At 38.0% G+C, this 22,480-nt stretch overlaps 1 protein-coding gene and 2 long non-coding RNA genes across 3 annotated transcripts in view; 2 read left to right on the forward strand and 1 right to left on the reverse strand.

Annotated features, from left to right (window-relative positions):
* The window catches only part of grip2b (glutamate receptor interacting protein 2b), a 388,052-nt gene that overhangs the window by 66,136 nt on the left and 299,436 nt on the right, over positions 1–22,480 (forward strand). The window lies entirely within an intron of this gene.
* The window catches only part of LOC115419608 (uncharacterized), a 24,350-nt gene continuing 1,963 nt past the window's right edge, over positions 94–22,480 (reverse strand). Inside the window, exons 2-4 of the long non-coding RNA XR_003935446.1 lie at positions 16,762–16,766; positions 13,215–13,221; positions 94–281 (exon numbers count right to left, since the gene is read on the reverse strand). This is a non-coding gene — a long non-coding RNA (uncharacterized LOC115419608). The remainder of the gene's footprint in view (positions 282–13,214; positions 13,222–16,761; positions 16,767–22,480) is intronic.
* Positions 18,325–22,480, forward strand: part of LOC115419612 (uncharacterized) — a 14,137-nt gene continuing 9,981 nt past the window's right edge. The window contains exon 1 of the long non-coding RNA XR_003935450.1: positions 18,325–18,514. This is a non-coding gene — a long non-coding RNA (uncharacterized LOC115419612). The remainder of the gene's footprint in view (positions 18,515–22,480) is intronic.

Below are 22,480 nucleotides of genomic sequence, written 5' to 3' on the forward strand. Positions count from 1 at the left end.
GCCTATTTCAAATCCTAACTTCATAAAGAATGCAAGAGTAATTATTGTTTAATTATTAATAAGTATAATAAAAATAAAAACTTGCATATTAATTCACATTACATGAACACATTAATATGAAACATAGAAATACTGAACATGTAACACTTCAACAAAAGCATCCAACATTGACACTTTCCTCATTCATAAGTTTTTGTTAAGGAAATAATAGCATATTTACTGTTTTCCCCTTTAGTCTATTCTGTTTTTTGCTCAGTACAGACTGAGTGAGTCAGAGGTGACTGACTGATAATAGTACACACTTACCCAGGCAGAAGAAGAAGTAGTTCCCACCAATCACATATCATTTGGACAAGATCCTAATAGTTTAGTTACTTTCCACTGTGTTCCTGATATACGTTACCTCAAATGACTCAAGTATCAAAAGTATTGATACTTTGATTCGTGAATTGATTCTAGAGTGTAAAGATCTGGTATTGGAGATATGGATATTTCAGTATTAAACTGCACATCACTTATCCCCAGTCTAATGGACAGTACGATACTCACGCTACCTCAGTGCAATTATCACAACCTATGTACTTTATTTTAGTGGGTTTTTTTTGGTTTGTTTGTTTGTTTTTTATTGTTTTATCTAACCTTGTACCGGACGATATAGCCTAAAAATAAAATCTCCAATTTTTTCACAAAAATATAAATAAATAAAACATTTTTTAAAATTCCTTCTTTTTAAAGAAAACAATAAGTAATAAGTTTTGCTTTTATTTTATCAAAAAAATTCCAAATTTTTATAAAGTTGTTCTCTTTCTAACAGATAAATTGCATTTTGTATAGAACTGATTTTCAAAAAAACTAAATAAAAAGCCTCCTCTGGGAGGCAAAACTTCTGTCTTTAATAAAATACTTCTGTAAACAAAAATGTAGTGTAGCACATTGTATGTAAATAAATAATAATTCAACTCAAACACTGAGATTGATAAAGTGCAAACTTAAAACTTTTTTTAAACTTTGCTTTAAAAGATAAACAGTGCCGCTTGTATCCCTGAATATATGAAGAAAATAAATATCACATTTTGACTGAGGTGCAGGACATGAGGTCTGTGCTTGTTGTCAGTAACTTTTAAACATTTTTGGCAAGGAAAACCAGCCTGTCCACAGCCTCGGCTTGAGGCATCCCCTGCTGCATGTCACAACCCCCCTCACCCCCCCACCCCCCCACTGAAAACCCTGTCAGGTGGGACACTTGTTGCAGGGATAGAAAGGTATTTCTTGGCCAGGTTACTGAGCCTTGAGAAGTTGGATTTGTGGTTCTTCCACCACTGAAGTGGACCAGTGTCAGGGTCTGCCTCTGGTGATAGCAGACAGGTTGCTAGTTCAATTTCTATTTTAACTGCCACTGACTGGTCAGAGGTTGGTGTATGACTCCTCTTGAAGAAGGTTGCTAAAAAAAATTCCTCTTGGGGTCTGGCTGAGGCCTTGCTTCTTCTTGGTCCACCTGCACAACTGGACCAGGCTGCGGTGAGCTTCTGTCAGGGGAAAGACAGTAGTTCAGTAGTTCAGCTCTTCTTTTAACTTGTTCCACCTTGTCTGGGTCAATGTAGGTTGTCCAAAACCTTGGGTCCATCAGAAAGGCCATGTCCAAGAGTTCATCCCTTACAGGGTCACTGTATTTTTCATCAAGGTATCCCAGTATGTTCCTTTGTATAGTTTCAGTAAGCTCTGTGTCATCGTCTTCAGGCTGCAAAAGACTGGTTTTGAACAAATGGAAAACAGGTTTAATGTAGGAGACACTGACACACATTTCCCTTGACAACGCATCAGTAAAGTCTTGGAGTGGTTTGACTGCCTTATTTACTGATTCCAAAACCTCAATGTCTTGACAAGAGGCCACAAGATGGGGGCTTTTCATATCAGACCCCAGGACACGGGCTATAGCCTTCTCCTGTTTCAGGAGTCGCTCGATCACTTTTTGGCAGGAGCCCCTCCTGGATGGAGACTCCATCTATAGGAAAAGCAACAACAACCTTCTTGCAAACTCCGATGGCACAATCCTTAACACTATTGTCTGTATAATGAGAGGAATAAAACCCAAACAAAGACATCACTACTGGGACATTAATAACATTAAAACATATACTGGTCTACATGTCAAAAATGTTTTTTTTTTCTTTTCTTCTGTATTTCAAAACTTTATCAACCCAAAGATCAAACAGACACAGACACACTTAAGCATACATACACACACAGTATACACTTGTGTTTATTAAATGCATATGTGTATTTTGTAGAGAAATATGAATGGATCTAATAAAAAAAATCCATTCATAATGATTGTGGCTTAATGGATCAAAACAGATCAAATGGATATGCCACCTTAATTATTCTTGTTAGGTTAATACAAATAGCATTGAATTTGTCCTGGTTTTGTGTATTTTTAATTCTTTTAATAACCCATGCACATCACTTTTAATTGAAAGTGCTTTTAACATAAATTATTAAAACAGTAATATGTAAAATGGTGGATGAGGATAAAGCATGGACTACCAAAAATGATTCATTTATTCGACTTATTGTTACATACCAATAGTGTTGTGCAGTCTGCGTCCAAAGCACTGGAGGTTGGGCCACCCGTTCACTCTCAGAGCTTTGATCATGTTGGTGCCGCTGTCAGTTGTCATGCAGATTAGGTAATGCTCGGACAGGTTCCAGGAACCCAGGGTGCCCATCAATCCCTGGGCAATAAGCTCACGTTTGTGATCCTGTGGAAAGTATACTGTTTGGAGGCAAATACTCCACAGAGCCCAGTCATTGTTAATAAAGTCGACCATCAAACTCATATATGGCTGCGTGTTTCGGCTGGACCTCATGTCTGTTGCTGCAGAATAAAATGACACCCCCGCCAGCTGTCTGCTGATTTTCTGACGAGTACTGGTGTACAGATGGGGCAAGGCAAAATACTTGCAGCAAGGTAGCAAGTGGATAATCCCAGTCTTTTCCACTGTAGATATGGGTACCATATCTTTAGCGATGTGCTAGCAATGAGGAATGACAACTTCAGTGGTCACTCTCCATCATGCTCCTTTCTTATGATACATGGTGCCTTGGGTAAATGATTCCACCACAGTAAGCTCCTTTTTAGCTGGAGTTTGTTGGTCGTAGTGGTCTTGTTCCCTGAGGCCTTGCACCCCTCGGCTGGATGCCTCTGTTTTAGATGCTGGAATAAGTTTGTTGTGCTGCTGCCTTTTGTTGCAATGAGCTTTAGACAAAATTTGCAGCGTGCATTCACTTGTTCCATGTCTGTCACTGCAAACCCAAACCAGTTCCAAACCACTGATGATACTACTCCTTTCTGGGGAACAAACTTTTCACTATTGTTAGCGGTAGCCATGTTGTTGTGTGTGCATCTCTGTTAAGGAAATGGGGGGGGGAGGACTAGTTGATTAAATTGATATATCACACAGGATCTGGGGCGCCAATAAGGGGGTCTAGTGGATACAGGCTAGAAGTTGTGAAAATGTGTAAGATCCACTGTATAAGAATAGAAGTCAGGAGATGGATGTTGAAAGTATGTTAAGTTTCAGTTTTGTTTTGACACTAGCATAAGTGACGTTACGTATGGGCCGCACCCCCACATACATACATACATACATACCCCCCCGACAAGATACTGAATTTTATGGAAGGGTCCACAAAGTTTACCTTTCATGGGGCCCACAATTGGTAGCAGCACCCCTGCCCAGGATTACCTTGTACATATCCTATACTGCTTGTATACTAGGGTATTAGTGACTTCAGATTTTTTCAGATCGATTTATTTTTAAGTAAAGTTGAAGTCGAGTCGACTAGTCGTATGATGACGTCATCACATTGCCAGCGGAGGAACAACACAGACTCATAGCTGTTCAACAATGAGCAACTTGTACTAATGTTCACTGTAATATTAACAATGTACAGTAAAGAGCAGAATAAAAACTGACGAGACACAAGCATCAACAGTCCTTCTCAGACGTGTAACCAAAACAAAACATAGGTTAACACCTTGAATTTTCTGTTAAATTTAAGTGAAGAACATAAAGTTGGAAAAGGTTCAGATAGCGGCAGAAAAGACACACAGCATGTTAGAGAAAAGAGTGGATTGTCTTAATGAAATAAATGAACAGAATAATCCAAACACACTGTCCAAATTATTATTCAGTATTGGTGGTGCTTCTATGGTTCACAGAACATTACTTAGACGATAGTTTTTGTAGATCACAGTCAGTTTAATAATCCCACTGAGTCGTCTTCTTCCATTAGTCTTGGCCTTGCGTGGGGTGATACGTGGGTCGTTGTTTTGTTTTGTTTTTTTTTCCCAACCCGCTTTTGTGGATTTATTTGACCTGCCCCGCAAATAAAGTGATATTTTTTGGACCCACAGCAACCCAACCCAGGTCCACTGATCCACACATCACTACCTTGCGCTCCATGTTTTCATGTATAAAAATGAGTGTATTGACATGTGCTGAATGATGACTCACCCTCTGGCCGTCTGACCCTATCTGATCCCCCTCTGCAAACCTGGTCCTCTTTCGACCCTGTGACACTGGAGGACATCTCAGCACTTTTATCCAAAACAAAACCCTCCTCCAACTCTGCAGACATCCTCCCCCATAAGCTCCTTGTCGGTGTCTTTGACACTATTGGACCATGGGTCATAAAGTTTTTTAACCTGTCGCTCACAACTGGTTTGTTTCCCAGCTCCTTCAAACAGGCCATCATAGAACCTAAACTAAAGAAAACCACACTGGACCCCACAGACTTCAAAAGCTACAGGCCCATTTCAAAGCTCCCCCTATTGGCCAAAATCCTTGAGAAAGCAGTGTCTAAACAACTTACAGCTTTTCTGGAGACACACCAGATCTATGACACTTTTCAGTCTGGGTTTAGACAACGCCACTCAACAGAAACCGCACTATTAAAAGTGTCTAGTGACATCCTGATGGCGGCTGACTCCGGGAAATCCACGGTCTTGGTCCTGCTAGATCTCTCCTCGGCCTTTGACACAGTGGACCATACCATAATGATTGAGAGACTGAGGGACCTGGTAGGGATGTCAGGTCATGTGCTAGACTGGTTCTCCTCTTACCTGACCGGCAGAAGCTTCACTGTGTCAATAAACAACTTCCAATCTGACTCAGCGGATCTACTGTGTGGTGTGCCCCAAGGCTCTGTCCTGGGACCAGTCCTATTCTTACTCTATGTCCTCCCACTTGGCCACATTATCCGACAGTACAGTGATGTCTCCTATCATCTATTCGCGGATGACATCCAGATATACTGCTCCTTTAACTCCTCTGAGCCCCACAAACTGAGTTCCTTAATCAACTGCTTGGCAGAGCTGAAGCAGTGGCTAAATGAGAACAGCCTCCAGCTGAACTCCAGCAAAACTGAGACCCTCATCATTGCCCCGGATAGTGCAATCCCAGGGATCAAACATCACCTTGGAGACCTGAGTTCCTCGGTAAAGACAAAACTGAGGAATCTGGGTGTCATCTTTGACCAGGACATGTCTTTAGAATTCTACTCCAAACACCTAGTCAAAAACTGTTTCTTCCACCTACGCAACATCTCCAAACTCAGATCTATGGTGTCCACAAATGAGCTCGAGATGATCGTTCACGCTTTCGTATCTTCTCGCTTAGACTACTGCAACAGCCTGTTTACATGCTTAAACAAGAAGGAGCTGGCCCGTCTACAGTTTGTCCAGAACTCTGCTGCCAGGCTCCTGACCCGCACAAACAGGAGAACCCACATCACTCCCATCCTTAAATCTCTCCACTGGCTCCCTGTTCTATATCGTCTTCATTTCAAAATTCTTGTGCTAACTTTCCGGGCCCTACATGGCCAGGCCCCTGCATACATTGCTTCCCTGATCCAGCCCTACAGCTCGACTCGTAGCTTGAGGTCTTCAGGACAGTACCTGCTGATGGTTCCACGGACCTGTTTTAGCACACGCGGTGACAGGTCTTTTAAAGCTGTGGCACCACGTCTATGGAATGACCTGCCTCTACACCTACGGTCCATGGACTCTGTAGAGAGCTTTAAGAAACACCTCAAAACCCTCCTGTTCAAAAAGGCTTTTTAGTCTCCCACCTGACCCAGGACCACCACAGACTGATTACACTCTATGTATTCATCATAACGTACTCCATGTGTCATCCCCCCCCCCCCCCCAGTCTCTCTATATCTCTATCGCTCTCTCTTTTCTCCTCCTTTACTCTCTCTCTCTCTCTTTAACCCCAACTGGTCAAGGCAGACAGCCATCCTTCAGGAGTCTGGGTCTGCTCGAGGTTTCTGCCCGTTAAAGGGAAGTTTTTCCTCGCCACTGTCACCAATCACAAGTGTTTGCCCCTGAAGGATTCTGTTGGGTCTCTGTAAACTTAATTTGATTCTGATTTGAATTGATAAAGCACTTTGTGACTCTGTCTGTGAAAAGTGCTCTATAAATAAAATTTACTTTACTTACTTTACTTACTTTACATGCTGTTGGGAGATGGAAGGGAGAGAGAGAATAACACACGCCTAGCTGACTCCTTCAAAGTAACATTGACTTGTGCCACAGACGGTGACATGTCAACAAACCACTTTTTCTCTCAATGCCCTACTGTATACATATCCTTCTTTGTTGTACATATTTCTTACGTGTAGTATAGTTAGCTTTTTGTATATTTTAGTAGTATTTTAGTAGTATATGTATATTTAATATTTTATCTTTATCTTTCTTTAAATGTAAAGTGTCATGAGATAACCTTTGTTATGATGTAATGGTATTATAAATAAATTTGATGAATTGATTGATTGATCTTTGTAATTTTTATATATTACCTGTATTTTTTCAGTACTTTGTGTGATTTTTTTATAGTCTTTTAGCACTTTAAGTGTTTTCTGCTAAACACAACAGAGCTAATAAATTGATTTTCATTGTTCTTGTAACAGTGACAATGAATATCTATTCTATTCTATTCTATTCTATTCTATTCTATTCTATTCTATTCTATTCTATTCTATTCTATTCTATTCTATTCTTCATTAAATTTTTAATGTAATGTAAGGAAAGAGGTGGATACTTTAATAGAAATATGACCACCCTCCTTTGGAAACAGGGCATGAACACTGTCCTTTTGTGTTTAAAGTTCATAAAGTTTGTTATCTTGCTGTGTTCATCCTCAACTGTCTCTTTCTATTCATTGTCCTTTTTTTTTTTTTTTTTTTTTTTTAATCAATGTTAAGGGAAAACTTTCAATCCCAACTTAAACATCAGTCAAAATTAATTTCTGCAGTGAGGCATGTTGTGAGTATTTGAACCTAATAATCCTTTTTTTTGTAGGAAAGCATTTATCAATGGTAAGTTTTAAACAAGTGAGTTTTGAGAAGTTAGTTGAGAAAAGAGGAATGGCAACTGTAACTGAAGTGCATTCAGATGAAATTGCTGGGGGGGGGGCACAGCTATGACAAAGACATGGTCACCCTTTGTTTGGCGCTGGAACCCTGATGGTGAAGACAGGTGGTTGGAGCTTGAAGAGTGGAGGTTTTTGGTGAAGTAGGTCAGTGAGGTAGGAGGTGGGTCTGCTGGTGGAGGGTTTGAGTGAGGAGGGGGTTTTGAACCAGGACCAGTGGAGGTGATGGAGAACAGGTGACGTGACCACAGGAGTGAATTAGCAGTTTTGGCTGAACTGGAGTTTAGTGAGGACTTGGTAGAGTGTACTGTAGAGAATCCTGTTGCGGTAGAAGTGAACTGAAGATGTATTTCATTGTGTCAGTTTGTCAAAGTGGAGTGGGCTGCAGGGCAGATGGAAGTGGGAGACTGAGGTGGAGGATTATGTTGCAGAAGAAAGAATATATAGGTTTAACAAGCATGGACTCAGCTCTGAACCTTAAGGGACACCTTGGACCAGAAGACTGTTGGAGGAGTTTTAGCTGTTCATTTTAACCCATAAAGACCCAGCGCTACTGTTGTATCAATTCCCAAATTAATTTTTCTCTCTATTTAACCTTTCTTACGTAATTTATCACCATTTATCATATTATCCTCTCCATTTTGTTTTTTTTTTTTGGTAAAAAAATATGGTATTTTCCTATATTTATTTTTCTGATCATGTACTTTAATCATCATACTGAGGTTACATTTGAGGCACAGAAAGCTTGAGAAAATGTGACTTTTTCAGTAAAATCTATCATTAACTGAACAGAAACCAAGTGTTTCCATTCACTCTCATTAATTCAACTCCATGGGTTTTACTGGTGAATCAATGTTGTAGAAGATGACAGTGTTTCCATGTTCACTACGGAGCCTCTGAACATCCAAATGGGTCATATCTGATGACCATAAAAGATGATAAACTGTATTTTACACCAATTATTTACATGTATTGATAGGATTAGTGGATCGACAATTATTAAACAGTTTACATCAGTAGATGCTTTTGGTCACTGGTGTATATTTGGGTCTTTATGGCTTCATGAATTGTTGTCTATTTATGAAAATGAGCAAAAATGACCAGTCACTTTATTTTCATGGGTCTTGTACTTTTTTAGCATGTAAAATATGTGTGTGTGTTTGCTTGCACAAGTTGAATGAACAATACCCCAGTAAACCTACTATCGTATTATACTGTGTTATACACTGAACAAAAATATAAATGCACAACTTTTGTTTTTGCTCCCATTTTTCATGAGCTGAACTGAAAGATCTAAAACTTTTTCTGTGTACACACAAGGTTTATTTCTCTCAAATATTGCTCACAAATCTGTCTAAATTTGTGTTAGTGAACACTTCTTCTTTGCTGAGATAATCCATCCACCTCACAGGTGTGGCATATCAAGATGCTGATTAGACAGCATGATTTTTGCACAGATGTGCCTTAGGCTGGCCACAATAAAAGGCCACTCCAAAATGTGCAGTTTTATCACACAGCACAATACCACAGATGTCACAAGTTTTGATGGAATATGCAATTGGCATGCTGACTTCAGGAATCTCCACCGGAGCTTTTGCCTGTGAATTGAATGTTCATTTCTCTACCATAAGCCATCTCCAAAGCTGTTTCAGAGAATTCATGAAGAAGACTGTGCGAGGAAAATGGTGGTCACACCAAATACTGACTGGTTTTCTGACCCCCTGGACCACCCAATACAGTAAAACTGCACATTTTAGAGTGGCCTTTTATTGTGGCCAGCCTAAGTCACACCTGTGCAATAATCCTGCTGTCTAATCAGCATCTTGATATACCACACCTGTGAGGTGGATGGATTATCTCAGCAAAGGACAAAGGAGAAGTGCTCACTAACACAGATTTAGACAAATTTATGAACAATATTTGAGATTAATAGGCCTTTTGTGTACATAGAAAAAGTTTTAGATCTTTGCGTTCAGCTCATGAAAAATGGAGCAAAAACAAAAGTCGTGCATTTATATTTTTGTTCAGTGTAGTTTTGTACTTTAGTTAAACTTTGTAATGTCTGCTCATTGGGAAATATTAGTACCATATAGTTGATAGGAATTTGTTTAGCTAACTCTAGGTTCAGAATGGATGTTGTGAAACTTGCCACAGCCAACAGTACTATTTGGTAGCATTTCAAGTCAAATAATTTTGCATCAGATTCCATTTTGTATATTGTATTAAATTCAGATTATATCATAATTTGATCTTCCACTAAGAAGACCAATTTTAGCATCAGCAAATAACTATGTAAACACTTGGAAATGTGATCTTTTCTCTCAGGTTGGAGTGATTCTACTCGTGACACTAGGGTAAAGTGATGACACAAAGAAGAAACTCGGAGACAGAAAAACAAAACTGCTTTGTGACTGATGCTGTATTTCTGTTTGAGCCCTTAAAAGATTTAAGAATTGTTGAACGCCTCCAGACAATGACAGTTTGGAAAGATAAACAAAGGTTGATAAGTTGTTATATTTCAGGAACATTGGATTGTTCACAGCAGACGCCAAAATGTTCACATTTATTTATTTATTTATTTATTTTTATATTGTTTTGGTTGTTTAAATATGCAGCAGAAACAGCTGAACACTATAGTTGGAATATCTAATCAATTATTTTTTCAGTCCAGCTGGAGGTAAACTGTCTGTGTAACAGTAATGACTGATTCCATTACTAGGATAAAGTGATTGGAGTTGGAATTTAGTCCACACTGTATTAAATTTTAACCTGTTGGCCAGCATTCCTTAAATATACTAGTGCTACTGCAAAGAAGGAATGGGACATTAATGGTGATAAAGCATGAGGGGAAACCTTTGGAAGTGAAATACAATCCCAAAAACCCAAAAATGGTCACCTAATGTAAGAGAGCTGAAAGAAAAATGATAAAGATGGGGGGAAAGAAAAAGAAGAAAAGCTGCTCAATAAGAAAAGAGGATCAGGAATAAAGAAAAAAGAAAGAACAGAAGAGAAGAGAAAGCTGCAAAACGGTAAACACAGGAGAGAGTGATGGAGTAAGCCACAACAAGAGAGAGGAAGAGAGACGGAGAGAGAGAGAGGAGGAGGCAGCTTAATTTCACACTGCATCCCACACACACACACACACACACACACAGAGAGAGAGAGAATGAGAGAGAGAGAGAGAAATCACTTCCCTCCAGAGGAAAGACTTGGTGCTCTCTCTCTGTCTCTCTCTCTCCTCTCTCTCCTTTCTCTCTCTCTCTTTCCTGTTTGCCATGTGACCAGCCAACGCTCCGGTACTGCTCCCTCTCTTTCTTTCTCCCTCTCTCTCCATCCTTCATTCGACTCACACTATGTCTGACTGAAGAGGAGGAGGAGGAAGAAGAGGAGGAAGAAGTAGAAGAGGAGGAGCTGGAGGGAGAGAAAGGGGAAGAAAGCCAGAAGAAGATAAAGAAAGAGGAGAGAAAGAGGGAGAGGATGTTCTCCGTTTCGCTCAAGTGCCGCTTAGGGGTCATCAGACGGCGAATCAAGGGTATGTGTGTGAGACTATATGACTAGAACTACGCTAACTACGCTCTATGTGTGTGTGTGTGTTTGTGAGTGTGTGTGTGTGTCAGCTGTTCACCACTGTGTGTTTGGATTGGAAGTTTATTTGAAGGCTTGTGTGTTATCTTTAATATATACGTGCATGTTTCTTTTTCATTCGTGTTTGTTTCCATATGTGTGTAGTTAAATTTTTTGTGTTTCTATTTGTCTGTGGATTTCCATGTTAGACTTCTGTGGAGAACATGTGACGTTTACCTTCTTGTCATTTGTCATCAGCTGTTTCCTTTGTTTTTACCTCTGCCACAGAGTGAACATCTCAAACTCTCTGATATGTGTTTAGGTGAAATTACGATGCTGTCCTGAGTGAGACAATTAGATTTTCTGGATAACAGAAACATCTCAGAAGTTAAAAGGTTGTTTCTGTTTTTGTCCTGAGACTGACTTTTTTTTTGTCTGTCTGGGTGAGTTCACTTGTAATCTTCAAGAGCATGTCTTTAATAACAGCTGTCTCCTTCAGATCCTGTTCAGGCAGCAGCTGATGTTGCACCGATCCATTTCGTGGTCTCTTGTGGGCTGAAAGAAGTGTGTCAGGTTTTGAAAATAGCATGTGGTTGGAATTGTCAAGTAGCATGTTGGTTTGATTTTGACAATGGCTGTTTCAAAGCCAGTTTAAGTGAAGAGGGAATCTTAAAATGTTGTTGGTGGTGTTTTTCTATAGTATTTTTTAGTCTTGGCGAAATAAAATTGAGTTCAGTGAAAATGCTTTCCTTTGTGGGAACATTTGCGTAACAAATTCTGCCATTTTGGAAATAAAAACTGAAAATAAGGCCATGAGGAGTGTCGTTTTGTCACAACTGTCCTGAGATTAACAGAAGAGTTGTTCCAAGTCTGAGACATGTCACAGTAAGTGGCAATTTTTTATTTATTTATTTATTTATTTATCCTAATTGCATTTTGGCAAACATACAGAATAGCTGAATTAAAAACTACAGTATTTTGTCGATTCCACACAAAATATATCAATAAAATCCATTGTTAAGTTTTCTGCCAGAGGGAACTGAGCTGAGAGGTTCCAGGATATAAACAATGTTTCTGGTCTCAGTTTAGCCCAATTCCAAAGTATCTTACTCCTGCTGTAGGTAGTAACACAGTAAACTTTGGTGCTGCAGATAAACAATAACAAAACAAACAAACTTTACATTTACTGCTTTGAAAACTATTCATGCTTTAGAACACACTTAAGCTACATTCAGACTGCAGTCAAATGTGGCCCAAATCTGATTTTTTTGACCTGTGACCTGTATCCAATCTGTTAAAGACAGTTTGAACAGCACAAATCCAATTTATTCAAATCCGACCCAGGTCACTTTCATATGTGGTTCTAAATCTAATACGTATCTGATATTTTGCAATGTGACTTAAGTCTGAACGGCCAGGTCGCATTTATCCGACCTTTATGTCATTGAAATGCAACAAACGTCACAATTTTGCATCCCAGGAGGAGAAGCGGTGGGAAAAACAAACTTACTTCTGTAAACACAGTGTGTGCTTACGTCAGGACCTATTTTGCTCATGTGGGTCACTTCAGGGTCGCATTCAGTTCATACTCAAAACTGATAGAAGTCGCATTTAATGTGTAATATGAACGAGCACAAAAAAAATCAGATTTCACCAAAAAATAAAAATAGTGCATTAAGACCTGCTGTCTGAATGTAGCCATAGTTGCATGTAACTTTTTGCTACATAGTAATGATGAGTAGTTTACAAATGGTACCACTGGTTTTACTACTTATACAAATGTACAGTCTCGGAAAAAGTAATTAGATCACCCTTGTTTTCTTCCATTTCTTGTTCATTTAAATGCCTGGTACAACTAAAGGTACATTTGTTTGGACAAATATAATGATAAAAACAAAAATAGCTCATAGTAGTTTAATTTAAGAGCTGATATCTATCCATTTTCCATGGTTTTCTTGATAATAACCAAAATCACAAAAGGTCTTACATCAATATCTATGTTGTTATACTGATAAAACAGTGCTGTTAGGTGTTCCATGTTTTCTTTTCTGTCTGTTTTAGTCACATGATACACAAATGAGTTAGTACTTGTTTGCATAACCATTGTTTTTGATGACTTTTGATGGTCTAGTATTTATTCTATGACTATTTGAGCAAAAAAACAAGAAAAAGCTTTTTTTTTTTTTTTTTTCTGTTTATAATCACAATTCTGACAAGACTTCTGCAAAGACATGATCCAACGTGCATTTCTTATATTTGGACTTTAGGATAAAATGACAACTGAGCAAAATATAGCAACCTTGGGTAATGTAAATACATTTTTAAACAACACAGTATTAAGGTTTTTAACAGAAGGAGTGAAATCAATAACCCTGATTATCAGTCACAGCTTCTGTGTGGTGTGATGCTCTCCTCCAGTTTCTGACGTTACTATTAGCCACTTTAGCTCACTATTTTTTCTCTTTTTTTTTTTCCATAAATTCACAAATGAATTTATTTATTTATTTTACTTTTTAAGACATATAAGACGAAGACAAACAGGAAGGTCAGGGGAGGTGACCCAGGTAGCTGCCATCGTTCCTGTCCAGAGGCTTTCAGTGGGGATCATGTGCTGGACATTTGGACTGGTTTATTCATTTCTTCCAGAGTTGTATGCCTGCTTTGTTTGTGGCATTTTGTGCTGAAATAATGGGATCAGAGCCAGTTCATAAACTTTTATGACTGGAGCATGTGAAGCCCATCACTCTTTTTTTATTCAATAAATCTGCTTGATTAAGTGAAATGGGGCAGATGAGCCTCTGTATTATTCATCACATGGGGAACTTCTCTTTTCATTTTTGCTTTAGTGTGTCACAATTAAGTTTTTTAACTAAGCTGTAAACTAGTTTACAAGTTTTATGTCTTGCAGGTAAAATTTCCTGTGACGTGATTTTGAGTGTTGCCTGAGTGATCAGTGATGGGTTCCAACATTTAACAAAAGACACGAAATTAAGTCACACTTCATTCTCAATAATAACTGTCAAACAAGCAGAAGATATAAATCAAACATGAAAACAAAACAAAAACACCAAAAAGCTGTAAAGTATTTGCGAAATGTTAAATCCAATCCCAAGACTTGATATCCATCTGCTAAAACACACTATACTCTGACACTGGCAAGAAAACAGTGTGATACTATTGTGTCATGACTTCTATATATGATCAACAATAAAATAAAATTGGATTATTTTCTATAAATTAGAGAATAATCTGCATGAGACTCTTGAAATATGCAGTAAATACACTGACACTTATTTTATTTTCATAAAATATCTGACTGTGTAAACCAAGATACTTCTAGCCATTGAATAATAACAGATCAAAAATTCTATATCATGTTTCTTATGCTTTTAATCCTGTAGAAATAGCTTGCTGTAAATCACCAAAGGTATCAGTGTAGTAGAAGCAGTGGTCTGCAGTAGTCCTTCATATTTTTTTTTTTTTTTTGTCTTAAAAAAAAACATTGGTTAAATAATAGTGAAGGACTAGAAATGTGATAAAACAGTGTCATAAACTGATACGTCGATTCCACAGACTTCACATGAGTTCAGGTTCCCTTTCCGCGCCAAGATCAAAGCAAGATCGGGCAGGATCACTGAGCAAAATGGCTGACAAAATCAGAGAATGAAATCAGGTCAAATCCATCCATCCATCCATCCATCCATCCAAATCCATCCAATCCATTTGTACATTGTTCTGACCGCGGAGAAGGAACCTGAACTCATGTGAAGTCTGTGGAATTGATGTATCTTCTGCTCAGTAAATAATGCTGTTGAATGGTGATGTACTTTGACAGTAGCCCAGTCATGAAGTTGCATTTCATCTTTGCAATTCTTGTTGTCAAAATTTATTCATTCGTATTCTGATACATAATTTACGCATAATACATTTTATGTACGACTGAACTCATTCAAGAGTTTACGAATATACATTTTTTTGCACAACTATTGACTAATATGCACGCATTTCTATCTTATGCACACAAATATTTTGACAGTAAACTTACTTTAGCACTATATAGGCCGTACCAGAGCTAAACACAGCACTTCCTTTGTCAACACAACGTGAACATGTTGGACAGATGTTCTGCCACAGGTACTGCTGAGAGTGTACCGTATGTACAGTACATTGCATGTGTTCCCAACAGATCTAAGCCTTTATTTATGTAGGACTCGGCATAGATGTGTCTGAGGATCAAAGACAATGCCTTTGGAGCAAGTCTCTTCAACAAACATCTGTGTGACACCAAAGACACACACAGGGACTAGTTTGATCAGGTGACTTTGGGAGTACATGCCCCCAGCAACGCTCTGTTCTCTGCTTAAACCAAATACATACAGTTAAAGCCGACATTTACATGGGTTCCTGACCATTATAACACACAGATGCAGCAGCTAAGTTGAATGGAAAGGGACAAACACTGTGTTGATGGTTCTGTATTGTTTAACCAGTGTGGTGTGTATTTTTGTAGCAATTAAAAAATATAAACAATTTCTCTAGTTTACTGCACTTCCTTGAGCACATTATTACACTGACCCCCGAAGGGGAGGCAAGGGCTATTGTTTTTGGTTTGGTTTGTTTCTTTGTTTGTTAACACTTTAGCAGCAAAACTGTTGGTTGAATTCATACCAAATTGTGTTTCTAGATTACCAGTCACCCAGAATAGATGGGATTACATTTTGGGTAAAGTCGGTCAAAGATAAAAAAAATTTTAATACATTTTTGCTCCTGGAGGATTCTGTTGGGTTTCTGTAAATTGGCCTGAGAGTCTGGTTTCGACCGGCTCTATATGTAAAGTGTCATGAGATAACTTTTGTTATTATTTGATGCTGTATAAATAAAATTTGATTTGATTTAAAATCTTTTTATTTTTTCCATTTACTTATGATGGCCGAAATTTGTCTATACTGACATCAACACACACATAGACATGATGACATCAGCTGTATCGATGCCAAAATAAGCTACAATATGTGCGAGGGGTGGGGGTTTTGTGCCTGGCACCACTTGTTTCACTTTTTTTTTTGCTTGCCGATGCCCGTCTTGTGGATTATCTGTGAATGTTGTAGTGGTCAAACATAAGAAGATGATGCAAAGTTTTTAGTCAAAGGCATCAAATGTGACATATTTTACAACCACATGACCTCATGTATAGTTTATGTTTATGTTTACGCATTTGGCAGACGCTTTTTTCCAAAGCGACTTACAGGGGAAAACCAATTAAATCACTCAATCAATCAAATTTTATTTATATAGCGCCAGATCACAAAAAAGTTATCTCTTGACATTTTATATATAGAGTTGATATTTTATATATAGAGTTGATATATTTTGTTCTGTATTTGTGTTTTGTTGTGTGTGTGGAGAGTAAGATGCATGATGGGCTGCTGGTGGAATTCGGGGCCAGTTGTTTGAGTATTTTTGTATGTGTGTGTGTGTGCGTGTGTGTGCGTGTGTGTGTGTAGTTGCCTCTTAGTGCGTTAGTGATTGATCTCCAAATCTCAAGGCGCTGTTGGGATCACTAAATCCCCCCACACTCTGTACCCAGTGACTCCCTTTATAAATGAATCCAGTGCTCATAGCATGGGGCATTTGTGTGTGTTTGTGTGTGTATAGTGTGTTCATGCAGCCAAGACTGGGTGATGCAAATGTGTGTATACATATATGTACATACTGTATTTTACACTTCTTTCTATATACATTGTACATAGTCTTGATACACTAATTCTTTAGTGTTTTTATATTGACGTACATATTCTTACATGATTTTATATTTTCTCTTTTTTATTTTTATCCAGCCGTGAACTACCTCTAAGAAAAATTCCATCATGTGCACATAATGACATTCTTGAATCTTGAATATGGTCCTAGTGTCAAATGTTATGTGTGTTTTGGCTTGTTTGTGCATCAAGCCTGAAATGTGTCATTAAACAGCTCACCACGCTGTGTTGTGTGTTGTTTTGTGTATGTGTAGATGAATGGTGTTTAGTCTCTAAGGAGAACAAAGTGTGTAACAGTGGACACGGCTGAACGCTGCAGCTGAATACAAATCATCAGTTGTCTCCTTTCTCTATGCAATATTTCAAAGAAGTTTCTCCCAGTGAAGCTCACACCCATCAAACCCTCAGATATGACAAGACTCAAATGGCAAACCGTGAACAACAACATAACAAAACAGACCAGATTTTTTAAATATATCGCTAAAAGCTAGTTACATTAAAGCAGCCTGTACTGAAGTCACAGTAGACCAGTCTGATACTGTATGATCCTTATTATCCATTCAATGTTTACAACAGTTTCTTTGTGATAGATTGTTGTCAGCGCTGTTGGTGCTGTTCACATTTTTTTTTTTTTAAGATGGGGCTAACATCAGATGCTGGTCCTGAACTCACCCACAGCTACAGAACAAGAACAAGAAGCTCTTGGTTTTGACATAGTTTCAAGTAGAGCCCAGTTAGGATACATGTCTTCAAGTTTTTCTGAAGAATCACTTCAAGTACGTCTCAGCTCCATCATGTCATCGTCTCTCCACCTTCTGAATCCCAGCTGTCATCCATGTTTGTATTCTGAGTGACTCCTGTGAGTACAGAACTGTGGATCAGCAAGTGTTGATCCAGAGCAGAGAGGAGCCAGACTGACTTACATAAAAAGAGTGAAAGTATATAGAAAGTATATGCGCAATAGTGTTAAAGGGACATGTATAGTGTAACTAGTGCGTTGACCCGTAGGGATGTAAATAACCTCATAAGCATTTCTTTTGCTAAATAATTTTATACTGTATTCAAAGTTCATGCTTTTATTTTGATGGACGTTGTGCTGTGACATGTCCTCTTCCTGTCAGAAATGGCAGAGAAAATATTCAGCTAAAGCTATCGACAGTACTGCATGTATGTAGTGAAAACGCATTCTAAAAAGAAAGTTAAATGAAAAAGCTGGCTAATAATATATATGATATATAATAAGATGGCTATTGGCACCTGGTTGATATGGAAACAAGGTTTGTGTTTATCACTGTTGTGTTCAGTCGTTCTGTTATATATTTTACGTACGTATTTTGCATTTTTTGCATGTTGCTGCACTTATTTTATCGACCAGATGGTGCTATCTTCTATGGTAAACTGAGTAATACTTTGCTAACTTTGAATTGTGTAAATTAGTAACTATTGTAAGGTCTCAAGAAAATAATAATAGTAACCTAAGCTCCATATTTTGTCAAGGTAATTACAGAAAATTGCGGAAGAGTTACTTTATTTACAGTTCATTATACAGTTAAGTAAAGGTTAAAACGTGTTAATATGCACTCCATTTAGAGATGGTTAAGCTAAAGATGAATAAGAAAGGTTTATAAAAAGGTCAATGTAATTCATGGATTGTTAATAAGGCTAAAAAGGTTACAGCATTTCATGCTGTAAGAGTAATTGTATTTTATTGTGTTTTCTAACCAGCTATTACGGTGTGTTCACTACAGTTAAAATGTTTATACAAGGTTTCAGTAAAGGCAAAGTGAACCATCAGTTTAAGAGTCAGACCATCTATCAGCTGAGGGCGTTACATAACGTGATTGTAAAGCTATTGTATTCCAAAATTACTAATATCTCCCAAAATACTGGTCCTGTCAACTTGCTGTTTTCACTCATCTGTTCCTTCACCAAAAATACGTAAGTATGTCAAACTGCAGCAGTCAGCTCTGTGTGGATTTTGTGCAAATCCCCGGACACATACACACATACACACATGCACACATAGACCAATTGTCTTAATTCAGTTACGGTATTATGTTATTTGTAAGTTATTGTGTTTTATGTTTTGTTTTGTTGTTGATTTTTTTCCCTTTTTTTCTTTCTTTTTTACCATGCCAATGAGACTTGAGATGAAAATTAGCTGTTTGGCTATAATCTTTCGTATTTAAATGTAGTCAATTTTCTATTAATTATAGTAAGTAACTTTCTATTCATTAATAGAAAGTGTCCAATTTTAAAAATCAATCAATCAATCAATCAACACATTCAGCAACTGAATTCAAGTATCAAATGCATAGTGTGAAACAGGGACCTCATTTCAGATTGGGACTTATTGATACAGTCTACTCTCGTTAAACCACCTGCCGTTATACCGCCATTTCCGCCTATCGCCATCCGCCAGCCCAGTTCCATGCACAAACAACACTTGTACCATTGATTTCCCGACCGTTATACCGCCAGCGTGATTGCCATCGAGTACACATAAATTTTAACAATGCACTGAAACAAACGCGCCACACGCTGATCGCGACAAGCTACGAGTAGGTCTACGGAACGGCCACCGTTCATTTATCGCAGAACACTCAGTAGGTCAGGATGTCGGGAAGAGGACGTGGGATTAAGCCAAAGCCTCAAGATGATGGGGTGTCATTTCCCGACACGGTATAATAATGCTTAAAATGTTTCCCCACTTTAAATGATCCCTTACAACATAACAGAATCAAGATTTATTTAGAAACGCAACTAGAACGGGTTAACGGAGGCAGCATAGACATCATATAGTAAAGACATGCACATTATGGACGCAACCCGTTGTAACGCCATTTTCGCTATACCGCCAATTTGGCTGTGAACGGAAGTTGGCGGTATAACGAGAGTAGACTGTAATAAATATTGAGTTTTTACATCTCAGTATTGTGGTTAAAATACCATGAAAAAAAAGGCAAATACACCTAGTTAAATGTCAGCACTGAAGTGAGAATCATGTCATTTTTCTGTAAACCACCATGACATATGTCACTGGGGAAACACACTGTGTAAAAAAGAAAAGAAAAGAAACATTTCTCTGGTGATTCTTGGATGGTTGACTGCTTTGCAAATTCTGCCTCGAAATTAATGTAGAGGACAATTTTAGAACTTTTGCCCTAATAGGTTTGTGGTACAGTTAGCATACTGCTCTGTTGTTGTAAAATCTGTCTTGGTCTTGTGTACCTTGCCCACCTCAACAGTCCCCTGGCATTCAGTCAGACTGTCTTTGACCCAACACTTGTGTCAAAACAAAATATAGCCTCACTGGTTCTTTGGAGGGTTGTTTTCATTTGAGGATGTTTTGTGCTGGGTAGAGTTGGAGTGCAGACTTTTTCTGGCTCTGGGGCCATGTGTTTTGTATTTTTTTCCCCTGTGTGATGTTAAAGTCACATGAATTGTGTTGTAACTGTTCAGATTGATGTTGCACTGACAATGAGAGGGGGAAACAATCAGCTTTGGGGCCATTTTAGCCGTTGTCTTTGGGTGAACTAGGACTGAAAACAAAAGGAACATTTGACTTTTCTTCTCTGACATCTTCAAAGTGTTCTCAAGGAATGGAACACATATTTATGTCATTAACATGATATAAAGTTTCATTTACTTCTTATTTTCATGAAGGGGCGACTGATGTTTGCACCAACAGCAACAAGCAACAAATTTAACATATTCCACTTTATTAACCTGGGCTGTGGTGTAGCTGCGGTGTTTTAAAATGAGCACAAGAGCAGTGTGTGTGTGTGTGTGTGTGTGTGTGTGTGTGTGTGTGTGTGTGTGTGTGTGTGTGTGTGTGTGTGTACATAGGAAGGAGATCACTGCTAAAATGAGAAAGGTGTGCTCAGCAAACTTCCCCTGAGAAAAATACATTTGTTATCATGAGGCAGAGGTGGTTTGTGTAGCAGCTCCTGTGTACAGGGACCCTCACTTAGTAGAAGGTGCACAAATCAATAGAGCATAGGAGTTGCTGGGTGTGTTAGATAAGACATTTAGTGCAGTTCAAAAAGCTAAACAGCTTAGGGTTGCCACTGTTAAGTCTCTGCATGTATCTCCAAATGGGCATCCTACCTTGCTTATTTTCCTTCCCTCTACTTATTTCTCATGTATGATGAGTTTGGGGTCGGAGGGATGTGTGATTTTATATTATTTGAAATTTTCAAGTTATTTTATCTCAGCCTTTTGCACTCCTGAATACCTGGAAAGTTTCAATAGGAAGTTGAAATACAAAGTTAGTACTGTACAGTATAGAGCACAGGCATCAGTTCAGGGACCACATTCAGCCCAGTTTGATCTAAAATGTGCCGGACCAGTCAAATAACAGCACAATAATCTATAAATAATAATTCAAATGTTTCTCTTTTTGTGTGAAAAAAGTAAAATTATATTATGAAAATGTGAATAACCTGAACAACTGTAAACAACCTAAAATCTCTTATGAAAAGTAAGTGTAATTTACATTATTTTGCTCAGTTTTTGTTTGGTTTGTTCATTTTTTTCATTATTTTGCTCGATTTTTGGTCAGTTTTATTCTTTTTTATCAATATTTTTGCTCAATATTTGGTTGGTTTTGTTCTTTTTTAAATTTAACAATATAACCAAAAAAATTGCAAAAAAAAAAAAGTAGAAGTGCAATTCTAACCATATTATGCCTCATTTACACATGTGCATTACAATTTACAGATCACAGTGGATCTAGAAACACACAAAACCTTTAGTAACAGGCAGAATGTTGGTTAAATGTCAGGTTGTTCATGGGTTTAGATTATTCACCTTTTCTGTGAAAAGATAGATTGTAAATTGAAACAATTTCATCATGTAATTTAAGGTTTTTTTTTACACTAAAACGAAGAGCAAACTTGGTACATGTCATCATTTATAGGTTATTGTGCCATTATTTTACTGGTTCTGTCCACTTTTCAATCATATTGAGCTGTAGGTGACACGTTTGATTGTTAATATCTCAGTTTAATTTTTCCATTTCACAAATTCATCCTGCAGGCCAGACTGGACCCTTTGGTGGGCCGGTTTTGGCTCGTATGTTCAGGGTTTAGAGGTTGTTAAGAGTTAAATATTTGAAGGTTTTTAGCATGAGAAAATAAAACTTTATTCTATTCTAATTTTGTTTGAAAATTTGAGTTGAACTTCAGTTTTTCTGAGGCTTCACTTTCAAGAATGGGGAATTTTCACCACTTGTTAGTGTGTTCAGTACTGCGGCCGGATTTTTCATTTGAAAATGTTGCATCATTCTGCCTTAAATGCAATAGTTTTCCTCCTGCCAGGCATAATCTGTAGGAGTTCTTTCAACACAGTGGGGGTTTACAGTGATCCTGGTAAGGACTGTAAAATCACGTCTGTCGTTAAAGGCCCTCTCAATGTCCTACTGAGTTAAAAGGTAGTTGCTCTTAAATTAGTGAATTGTTGAACAACTGATATGATTTAGTCTGTTAATAACTGTGGACATCCCCTTCTATTGTGATCTATTGAGTATTTCAATTTCATGCAGCTTTATCAAATATTTTACCTTTTACTCCACTCCATTTGTCTGACAGCTTTAGTTAGTTTTTACCTTTTTTTTTTTTGTGCTTCTAGTGAAAACCACCTGCTCCAGATGTGTTGACTTCTATTGTCTGTGATTAACCATTATGGATTGACTTTTAAATTTTGCTCTTTCTCAAGCTC

This window comes from Sphaeramia orbicularis, chromosome 5, assembly GCF_902148855.1.
Source record: "Sphaeramia orbicularis chromosome 5, fSphaOr1.1, whole genome shotgun sequence".
Lineage (NCBI taxonomy): Eukaryota > Metazoa > Chordata > Actinopteri > Kurtiformes > Apogonidae > Sphaeramia > Sphaeramia orbicularis.